The sequence below is a fragment of the Lithobates pipiens genome, unplaced genomic scaffold (genome assembly GCF_037356315.1).
Source record: "Lithobates pipiens isolate NorthernLeopardFrog02 unplaced genomic scaffold, aLitPip1_a1.2 Scaffold_27, whole genome shotgun sequence".
In the NCBI taxonomy this organism is placed as follows: Eukaryota; Metazoa; Chordata; class Amphibia; order Anura; family Ranidae; genus Lithobates; species Lithobates pipiens.
Window position 1 is genome coordinate 79,403,521 of NW_027507788.1, and position 12,453 is coordinate 79,415,973.

Here is a 12,453-nt window from a genome sequence, read left to right on the forward strand (position 1 = left end):
TCCCCATAGCAACCCCCTGCACCTGGAGGTAATGGGAGCGCCCAAACATAAAGATATTGTTGGTGAGAAAAAAGTATAAGAGGTCCAAAATAAACTTCCTGTAATTGGGAGGGATGCGCCCATCCTCCACAATAAAGCTTTCAATCGTCTGAACCCCTAGATCATGGGGGATCGAATTATATAAGGCCTCTACATCCAAAGTGACCAACCAGGTCCCCTCCGATAGCGAGATCCCATCGAGAGCCCGCAGCAAATCAGAGGTGTCTCGAAGATAAGATGTTAAATCCTCCACATAGGGGCGTAAAAAATCGTCGACTAGAGCACTTGCATGCTCAGTCAGACAACCTCGTCCTGACACAATGGGATGGCCCGGGGGTTTCAAAGGGTGTTTATGCACCTTTGGAAGGGCATACATTGTTGGAGTTTTGGGATTCAGGACATGTAAGTATTCCCAAGTTTTTTTCGTGATAGTTCCTTGTCTATAGGTTCTCGCAATCAGTTTGTCAAACTGGACACGAATGTGACCAATATGGCTCGCTGGAATTTTTCGATACCATTGTTTATTTTGCAAAAGGTTTAGTACCATCTCTTCGTATTGGGTGACATCCATTATTACAAGGTTGCCCCCTTTATCTGCCGGTTTAATTATTATGTCTGTATTTGATTTTAACATAGATAAGGCCTCTTTTTGTTGTTTCGTGAGATTGGGTGGTTGTACATCCTTCCACTTAGTTTTTGTTATTTCTTTGGTCACCTGTTGTACAAAAGCCCATATATTAGGATTATTCTGTAAATTATATTAGATTATTCTGTATAATTTCAGTATAATTTCAGTTTTTTTGTTTGCTGTATGCTGCAATTGTCCTGAGGAAGCTCTGAAGAGCGAAACATGTAGGAAAGAAACAATGCAGTCTAAATCATATATGAATGTGGTAATGGATGGAGTCATATAAGCTCACATACCAACTTCTTTATATATGTACCTTGTATTTTGTATGTTAAATGGATGTAACTGTCTATTTTGTTCGAAAAATGTTTTTTGTACACGAAATAAAAATTTCAATGATTTTATATATGGTTTAAGCATATTTAGTGCCGTCAAAAAAGTCCCGGGGGTTGGTTGCCCTCCAGTCCCTTCTCTTCTCATTCCCTTTCCTTTGTATAATTTTTATGGGATGTGGTACTTTTTGAACATGTAGAGAAATGTAATAAGACCACTAGCCTTTATCTATACATATCTTTTATCTATAGTACAATTAGGGTGTTATTCGCCCAGTCACCAATCATAGATAAGGCTTAAATTAAGGTCTCAATTGTTGACTGTATACTAACTTGGGGAAGGTTGCTCCCCTTGTAAATGAATTGAATATTAGATGACAAGATTTTAGTAAACAGGATTGTTGTTGCTTTTTTTTTTTTTTTTTCTTCTAATATGGCTAAATTCTGTGGCAGTGAATTTGATGGACTTATGAATACTTTTCATCACTCCCAAGGTGTGGCAACAGGGGGTTTAAGTATGGATCGTTTCTTTATAAGACTCCAGCGAATGCTGGAAAAAAAATCGCGAATATATTGGAACAAACAGTATTTCCTTAAGTATATAGAAGATGAGATGTCCCCTTGGGGCCTAAGAATACAAATTTTTCCCACTATTTATAAAATTGAGTCTTCTTTCAAACTTCAATGGGAAGCTAATCTTCAGCAGTGTTCCACTGCGATGATGCAGATATTATGTTCCCACTATACTAACGAGTTGAACACTACTGACAACGAAATTCAAAAATTATATGAAGAAAATACCCAAGTGATTTCTCATGAATCCTTTGTGGATCGTGAATTGAATTTAAAATCCAACTTGGAACAATATGTTGCCACATTGATTTTAAACAAAGAGAAAAAATACATGCGAGATAAATTGGCATACGATAACAACCAGGCCTATAATTGGACGTCTAATCGAAGTAACAAAGCTAGATTTATGCCCAGACAAGGGAAAACTCGAATTAATACTGTAGAGCCAATGGATTCAGATATGTCTTCTAACTTCTCCATTTCCTCCTCTTCTCTTTCCTCCTCACAGGCCACAGCAAATACAGCGTCGGGTAAGAAAACACGTCACCCTAAACGAGTCAATGAAAAGGAAGGTATTTCTCAAATGAAATCAGTTTCCCACACACTTAACACATCTATTCATCCTAGAGCCGCAGCAGCCAAAGTGGCTTCTGCGACTAAATCTAACACTTCACCTCTTTCACATCCAAACCTCACAACCGATTCACAGGTGCCCATGATCTCGCCCCAAACGGAGGGGGGGTGGTCTATGGGCACCACTGAATGGGGTTTTCGCACAGCCCCTATTTTCAGTCAGCCTGTCCCCAAACTACCAGATCAAACCACGACTCACTCGAGACACAACAAAATCCCTTCGAAATAATTAATCTTTCATCATTTTCACTCACTGAAGCCCAAATCTCTTTACTAAGACTGGGCCTCTCTTTTTGCCCTACACAACCTATTGACACTTTTGAAGTGGTTAAGGACACATATCTATTTGCTCGAAAACTTATGTTCAAAGTCATTTTTGACAAATCATTAAATTCAAAACAAGACTTACAACCTTCTAATACATCACTCGATGGCCTTAGTCTCTCGGAGATTAGGGCCATTGAAGACCTAATGGAACTATGGGATGAAGGGGGTATTAATCCCACAGATCTCGAGGAGGCATCTATAATGCTCGCTGACCAAGAGGGAGGTCGGGGGCCTTGGGATGAAACCTCGAGATCACACTCCTCATCTGTAGTCAAAGAGTACAAACCTCGGTCCAACAAGTTCCCCACTTTACAGAATAATCCTAATATATGGGCTTTTGTACAACAGGTGACCAAAGAAATAACAAAAACTAAGTGGAAGGATGTACAACCACCCAATCTCACGAAACAACAAAAAGAGGCCTTATCTATGTTAAAATCAAATACAGACATAATAATTAAACCGGCAGATAAAGGGGGCAACCTTGTAATAATGGATGTCACCCAATACGAAGAGATGGTACTAAACCTTTTGCAAAATAAACAATGGTATCGAAAAATTCCAGCGAGCCATATTGGTCACATTCGTGTCCAGTTTGACAAACTGATTGCGAGAACCTATAGACAAGGAACTATCACGAAAAAAACTTGGGAATACCTACATGTCCTGAATCCCAAAACTCCAACAATGTATGCCCTTCCAAAGGTGCATAAACACCCTTTGAAACCCCCGGGCCATCCCATTGTGTCAGGACGAGGTTGTCTGACTGAGCATGCAAGTGCTCTAGTCGACGATTTTTTACGCCCCTATGTGGAGGATTTAACATCTTATCTTCGAGACACCTCTGATTTGCTGCGGGCTCTCGATGGGATCTCGCTATCGGAGGGGACCTGGTTGGTCACTTTGGACGTAGAGGCCTTATATAATTCGATCCCCCATGATCTAGGGGTTCAGACGATTGAAAGCTTTATTGTGGAGGATGGGCGCATCCCTCCCAATTACAGGAAGTTTATTTTGGACCTCTTATACTTTTTTCTCACCAACAATATCTTTATGTTTGGGCGCTCCCATTACCTCCAGGTGCAGGGGGTTGCTATGGGGACCAAATGTGCCCCCTCATATGCCAACCTGTACCTGGGGGGGTGGGAGCGCCAAATCTTTCGCCAGGAGAATCTACAACGATTCTTCGATCTAATACCAATGTGGCGAAGATTTATTGACGACAATTTTTTTTGTCTGGACGGGTGATGAAAAAGATCTGGATACTTTTGTGGACTTATTGGGCACAAATTCTTTTAATTTAAAATTTACCATGGAAAAGAGCTTGTCCAGGATAACTTTCCTTGATGTGCAAATTTTTACTGATTTAGGAGGGGGGATTCAATCAACTCTCCACCGTAAGGCAACTGCGGCAAATTCACTTTTGCATGCATCAAGCTCACACCCGTCCCCTCTGATAGCGAGTATCCCATACGGACAATATCTCCGGCTTAGACGGAATTGCAGCAATCATGAGGACTTCAATTTAGAAGCTAGGGAATTGAGACTACGCCTCCGTCAAAGAGGCTACAGTAACAAGAGCCTTAAAAGGGCCTATACACAAGCCAAAAAACAAAATAGGGCTTCTTTAATACATAGTCATAGACCGCCTAGAAACATTGAAGGGGTGAGATTCATCACCACGTTTAACGAACAACATCAGCAAGTCAAGGGGATCCTTCAGAGATATTGGTATCTCTTAAGGGGGGATCCCACCCTAGCTAAACATCTCCCGGAATATCCGGGTATCACATATAGGAGATCGCGATCTTTGAAGGACTCTCTAGTACAAAGTCATTTCTCTCCTCCCTCGAAGGTGGGTTCCAAAGCAGGATGCACCCCTTGCCACAAATGTGGCTTTTGCCGATATTTATATGCGTCAAAATCTATACGCTTGCCAAATGGCCACATTTTTAAGCCTAAATTTGCTGTAACATGTCAGTCAGTGGGAGTGGTATACATTATGATCTGTCAGTGCAATGCTTTTTATGTTGGGAAGACGAAGCGTCCCTTCTTCCACCGCATCAGGGACCATGTGTCCCTGGTGCGGGGGAGGAAGATGGAAACCCCAATCAGCCGACATTTTGGTTTATACCATCAGTTCAATGATAACCTCATGCATTTCTTCCCCTTGGAATATGTTCCTCCGGTAGAAAGAGAGGGAGACTATAATCATATTCTCTTACAACGGGAGACTCGATGGATACATAATTTGGAGGCCACCCGATCTCCGGGACTCAATGACGCAATTAGTTTTAAACCTTTCCTTGCATAGGTAGGGAGGAAAGAGACGTGAGGTAAAGAGAGGTTCTAAACATTTTTTTTTTTTTTTTTTTTGCGCACTGGACAGTAACATAATTAGAAACTTGACAATAAAAAGGTGGTTATTCGAAAGCCACAAAACAATGGGGTACTTGAAAACCAGCGGACTGTGGTAGGGGTCTATGTTTTAAAAGGGACCCTCTAAATATCTTTTGCCCCCTTTGGTCTGTACGGGCACCCCGGGGCGGGTTTGACCTACAACCCTCTTCAACCAGTTGAGGGTTTGGTCAGCCCGCCCCGTTTCTAATATGGGATATTGCCCTTCCTTGGTTTTGCCGGTTTGCTGCAAGTAAACTAGTTTCTTTTTCCATCTTTCGAAACCAGAGACATATGGCGATCGACATTCGTGTCGGGGTACCTTTGTCCTTATGTACTTAAATTATGACCCATCCGAATTCAAAACCAGGGCATACAGCCCTTAACCATCAAGGTTACCTGTCTCTGACCAAATGGCAGATCTTGGTCATAGTACAGGCTTTGATGGGTCACTACTGGCAAAATCTCTGATTCCGGCCAGAATCCAAAATGGCTGACGCGCTGTATGGACGTGAAATACGTCCTTCGCGCATGCGCATTGGACATCTACATGCGCACGAAGGGGATCCTCCCAATAGGTGTGCCCGCAGCCCGGCGGTGACGTCAGACGCCGCCGGGCTGGAGACACGAGTTAAATACGCGGCTCCCGGTCAGTGTTATCCAAGTCAGCATTGGGAGCTGACACGTGGAGCCGCCAAACGGACGGATGAAACTCTGAAATCTCCCCGAGTAGACCACGGTGCTTTACCTAACAGGTAGGACAAACATGTCTTTACTGGACTAATTGGACATTCCTGAAGTCCTAATTTTAGGACCATGCATTTTTTACTTTTGAGATGGCTATAGAAAATTGATGAAGACTTGGTTTCTTCGTTTATTCTTCTGTTTCAGAGATCAGCACAGAGAAATTTCTCGTGTTTAGAAACATACTCTATCCAATCTCTATCTGACAATATATGGTACACGTGGACACCGGGCAGCTTGAACTGGTTCTATTTTTTTTACTGCTTTGTTATTATCAGGTATGTCTAGAATATGGACTGTGCCATTTGATAAATATATTCCAATGGCTGAGATATACTATATACGTGTTTCTCGTGCCTCTGCAGATCCTTTTGCGGATAGGAATGAGGGATCCCTAAAAGGGGCTCTTATCGCGGTCCGCTGGCTTGATGAATAAAGGAGGAAAAGACTATTTGTCCTCATTTCAGTGTTAATTGATATACGTAACATATGATAACAACGACAAACAATAAAAGCAACTTACCAGATACATGGGGTAAGATGTTATTCTGTTGAGTATTATGCATATTTCATAGTCCAGTTGCTCATTTATATTTTAGTTTTTCTCTTTTTTAATTCTGACTTTCTATAACCCTGTTTGCAATCTCCTTAAAGGAGAAATATATTACCTATGTACTAAATCTGGGGATGCCATTCATGGAAATGGTTTAGTTGCTCCCTTTCTAACAATTAATCTGTTTATCCATCATTGATATGTAAATTATGTCCCTGTGTTTGAAAAAATGTTCTTTTGGTGATGGTTTCGCTGCTGTTAGGGCCGATTTGTTGGACTGGAGCGAATCCACCACTAGACTGATTGAATCAGATATGTCAAACCATGTAGGTGGACATTTCTCATGCCCTTGTTTTGGGCTTACTGTGTGTACAGAAATACTGTGTATTTGTATTAAAACAAATTTTCTTGTATAATTTCAGTTTTTTTGTTTGCTGTATGCTGCAATTGTCCTGAGGAAGCTCTGAAGAGCGAAACATGTAGGAAAGAAACAATGCAGTCTAAATCATATATGAATGTGGTAATGGATGGAGTCATATAAGCTCACATACCAACTTCTTTATATATGTACCTTGTATTTTGTATGTTAAATGGATGTAACTGTCTATTTTGTTTGAAAAACGTTTTTTGTACACGAAATAAAAATTTCAATGATTTTATATATGGTTTAAGCATATTTAGTGCCATCAAAAAAGTCCCGGGGGTTGGTTGCCCTCCAGTCCCTTCTCTTCTCATTCCCTTTCCTTTGTATAACAATATGGTTCACTAAAGAGGTAAGTAGGATAGTAAAGGAAAAAAAATAGCATGTAGAAGACTCAAGGAAACAGGAGATGTAGCTGACAGAGAGGAGTATAAAAATAGACAAAGGGAGGCCAAACACATTATCAGTGCTGCCAAAGCACAGAAAGAGGAGGAAATTGCTAAGTCTATTAAGAAAGATATAAAACTTTTTTTTAGTTACTTTAGTAATCGAAGGAAAAAATACAATGGGATCACTAAAATTAAAACTGGGCACAACACATATGTTGAGGGAGACCAGAATGTAGAAAACCATTTAAACTATTACTTATGTTCAGTCTTCTCTGAGATAAATTGCACTAATGATAACAAGTTGGGGAATCATATTGGTTCTAGTAATGATGGTTCATTTCTGGAGACAGAGGTAGCAGAGGAACTAGCTCGAATAAAGCTAAATAAAGCAGTGGGTCCTGAGGGTATTCATCCCAGAGATCTACGGTAAGAGAACATCGAAATATAGTTGGACCATTGACTGCTCTTTTTAATCGATCTCTTCTAACAGGAGAAGTTCCCAATGACTGGCCGACAGCTAATATTGTACCTATCCACAAGGAGGGCAGCAAGGTAGAGGCTGGTAGAAGCCAATGAGTTTGACATCAATTGTAGTTAAGTTATTGGAATCACTCCTGAAAAGAAGGTTAATTGATTACTTAAAAATACACAGCAGCATGGCTTTACTGAGGGCAGATCACATCAGACTAATCTGATTAAATGTTTTGACTATATATTACCAGTGTTTTGGACCAGGGTGGTTCTGTGAACATAGTATATCATGATTTCGGCAAGCATTTGATACAGTTCCACATAATGATCCAATGCAAAAGTTGTACAAGCTAAGACTTAACCCTAATGTGGTTCAGTGGATATGCAGATAGATACCAGAGTGTGGTTGTAAATGGGGTTCACTTAGAACAGAGACCACATGGCTGCCACGTGGCTCTGTACTGGGTCCTGTTCTATTTAACCTATATGTGATATAAGTAAAGGTTTGTTGGGCATGGTATGTCTTTTTTTTTCTGATGACACAAAGGTGTGTAATAGTCAATATCCCTGGAGCTGTCTAACATGGAACATGATTTGGCATTGCTGGAAGATTGGTCAAAGCAGTGAATAGGTACAATACAAGAGGTATGAATAATTTTTCAAGGCACTGTATATATTAAAGAAGAAGTAAACCCTGATGAGTTTACTTCCTCTTTCATTCCCTGCCAAGGTAAAGCATAATGGACTACTATGCATGCGCACGGGAGCCGCCACGCGCGGCATATCACTGTATGACAGGTGCGGCGCTCAGTGCGCCTGCGCGCCGCTGTCTACAGCACATGTGCCGTAGACAGCGGTGCCTGTCTTTCGGCAAATATCTCCTAAACTGTGTAGGTTTAGGAGATATTTCTTGGACCTACAGGTAAGCCTTAATCTAGGCTTACCTGTAGGTCAAAGTGTGTTGTAAGGGTTTACAACCACTTTAAGCTGCAATATCACTTAATATTTTCTGCAAGTGGTACATCAAGAGAGATTAATTACATCTGATAATATCGAGTCATAAAATAACGTAAAGTTTCTTTCCAATAAAATACCTGGGATTTTAATCACTTGCGGACCAGCCACTGCCATCATACTGCAGCAGGTCGGCTCGTTCCCACAAATTGCTGTACCAGTACGTCGGTCCCTTTAACAGCTACAGCAGGCACGTGCAGGGGATGCATGTGGCTGGCAACCGCGATGTCCACCTGCCACCTGCGATTGCTCCACAGAGAGCCAGAACAGGTATTCATCAATATAAACAGACATATCCTCATTCTGTCAGGGGAGTAGATTGATCGTCTGTTCCTAGTGATCAGGAACAGCGATACTCCTAGTCAGTCCACTCCGCCACAGTTAGAAACACCTCCCTAGGGAACAATTAACCTCTTAGTCGACCCCTAATGTTAACCCCTTCCCTGCCAGTGTAATTTATACAGTAATCGGTGCATTCTTATAGCACTGATCGCTGTATAAATGTCACTAGTCCCAAAAAAAGTGTCTGAGCTGTCCGCCACAATGTCATAGTCCTGCAAAAAATCAATGATCACCGCCATTACTAGTAAAAAAATAATAATAATAAAAATGCCATAAATATATTCCCTGTATTGTAGATGCTATAACATTTGCACAAACCAATCAATATACGTTTAGTGTGACATTTTTTTTACCAAAAATATGTAGAATACATATTGGCCTAAACTGATGAAGAAATGTCTTTTAAATTATTATTTTTTTGGGGATATTTATTATAGCAAAAAGTAAAAAAACACAGAGGTCATCAAATACCACCAAAAGAAAGCTCTATTTGTGGGAAAAAACGGACGTCATTTTGTTTGGGTACAATGTCAAAATTGTCAGTTAAAGCGTCGCGGTGCCGTATATCACAAAAAATGGCCTGGTTGTTAAGGGGGTATATCCTTTCCGGTCCATAAGTGGTTAAGCAATATTATTATGGGGATCTAAAAACAGACATTAACTCTTTTTACAGTATCTCACAAAAGTGAGTACACCCCTCAAATTTTTGGTAAATATTTTATTATATCTTTTCATGTGACAACACTGAACAAATGACACTTTGCTACAATGTAAAAAAATTTGAGTGTACAGCTTGTATAACAGTGTACATTTGCTTTCCCTCTCAAAATAACTCAACACACAGCCATTCATGTCTAAACTGCTGGCAACAAAAGTTAGTACACCCCTAAATGGGCCCAATTTATACATTTTCAAAGTGTCAATATTTTGTGTGGCCACCATTATTTTCCAGAACTGCCTTAACCCTCTTGGGCTTGGAGTTTACCAGAGCTTCACAGGTTGCTACTGGAGTCCTCTTCCACTCCTCTATGACATCATAGAGCTGGTGGGTGTTAGAGATCTTGTGCTCCTCCATCCTCCGTTTGAGGATACCACACAGATGCTCAATAGGGTTTAGGTCTGGAGACCTGCTTGGCCAGTCCATCACCTTTACCCTCAGCTTCTTCAGCAAGGCAATGGTTGTCTTGGAGGTGTGTTTGGGGTGATTATCATGTTGGAATACTGCCCTGCCCAGTCTCCGAAGGAAGGGGATCATGCTCTGCTTCAGTATATCACAGTACATGTTGGCATTCATGGTTCCCTCAATGAACTGTAGCTCTCCAGTGCCGGCAGCACTCATGCAGCCCCAGACCATGACTTTCCCAGCACAATGCTTGACTGTAGGCAAAACACATTTGTCTTTGTACTCTTCACTTGATTGCTGCCACACGCTTGACACCATCTGAACCAAATAAGTTTATCTTGGTCTCATCAGACCACAGGACATGGTTCCAGTAATCCATGTCCTTAGTATGCTTGTCTTCAAACTGTGGGCTTTCTTGTGCATCATCTTTAGAAGTGGCTTTCTTCTGGGATGACAGCCATGCGGACCAATTTGATGCAGTGTGCGGCGTATGGTCTGAGCACTGACAGACCGACGCACCTTTAACCTCTGAAGCAATCAAATGTCTATTTCCCAAAAGACAACCTCTGGATATGATGCTTAGCACGTGCACTCAACTTCTTTGATTGACCATGGTGAGGTCTGTTCTGAGTGGAACTTGTCCTGTTAAACCACTGTATGGTCTTGGCCACCATGCTGCAGCTCAGTTTCAGCATCTTGTCAATCTTCTTATAGCCTAGGCCATCTTTATGTAGAGCAACAATTATTTTTTTCAGATCCTCAGAGAGTTCTTTGCCATGAGGTACCATGTTGAACTTGCAGTGACCAGTATGAGAGAGTGAGAGCGATAACACCAAATTTATCACACCTGCTCTCCATTCACATCTGAGACCTTATAACATTAACAAATCGCATGACGCCAGGGAGGGAAAATGGCTTATTGGGCCCAATGTGGACATTTTCACTTATGGCGGTACTCACTTTTATTTCCAGCGCTTTAGACATTAATGGCTGTGTGTTGAGTTATTTTGAGGGACAGCAAATTTACACTGTTATACACGTTATATACTCACTATTTTATATTGTAGCAAAGTGTTATTTCTTCAGTGTTGTCATATTAAAAGATGTAATAAAATATTTACAGAAATATGAGGGGTGTACTCACTTTTGTGACATACTGTATATACAGTATATAAATATATGTGTATATATTTTTTGTAAATAATGATTTACTGATATTGGAAGTTTGAGCACATGCATAAAGTAGACAGTGCAGAACTGTGTTTTGCTTTAGTTTTATCTTAAAAAGGGTTGGCTGTTCTCCTTTTCCCAGTCCCTGATCATACTATTTCTCAATAGTATTGGTATTAATCATCCTTAATTACTTTAATCACCTCAATTAATCATCATCTCTTTTCCTCCAGACGTATAGAGTGCCACCATGTCCTCTGTATTGACTAAAAGTGATTAACTCAACACCAAGTTAACTTTATGGAATCTTTCCTCATAGCTTAGCTCCTCCATGTCTCTTATCCGTTTCGTTGACCTTTTGACCTTCTCTGCACCTTCTGCAGTTCCCTGATATCCTTTTTATCAACCGATGCTCAAAATTGAACTGCATATTCCAGATGAGGTCTTACTAATGATTTGTGCAGGGGGAAAAAATCTCTCTCTCTCGCTCTCTCTCTGGAGTCTATATCTATTTTAATACAAGTAATTTGCTAGCTTTAGAAACTGCATCTTGTCATGGCATGCCATTGCTAAGCCTATGATCTACCAGAACACCCAGATCCTTCTCTACCATTGAACTGTTATTCTCCCTAGAATGTATGACGCATGCATGTTTTTAGCCCCCCCAAGTGCATAGCTTTACATTTATCAAACAGTAAACAGTTTTAAACCCAAAAGCATTACTTTTATTTTTAGGCTTTCTTTCTTCTATTTTCATCTGGTACACCCTTCACATTTTTGTAAACATTGGTTTTGGTTTTGTGGATTTGTGTTTTCATGCATGTAGCCCCATTTGGGCAGGTATGCATCTCTGTCCCACATAGTGCTGGTGCCTCATTCACCTTCTGTGGCTTTAAGGTGGAGCACCGCACTCAGTGCAACGAGTTTTACCTTTGTTTTCTGGTGGGGGTGGTTCAGGGTGTCCCTTGGTGTAGGAGAAGTTTTCATTTAGGGGAGGGTGAGCTCAACCACGCTTTGGGACTGTATCATTCCTTTTTTGTAAGGGTGGTCCATGGTTCCAATCTGGGAGCGCTTAATAGGGGGACTCAGGTTGTTGTTAGGAGGATAGTTAGGGCATTTATGCTGCTGATTTTGAGCCCATTGCTCAATAAATTTGTAGTTCACTCATTTTGGTGTGCAGTGTCTTTTTTTTTTCCACCCCCTAAATCTCTGCAACAATGCTCGTGGTACTCATATGTCTATTTCCCAAAGACAATCTCTGGATATGACGCTGAACACGTGCACTTGTGTTCAGCGT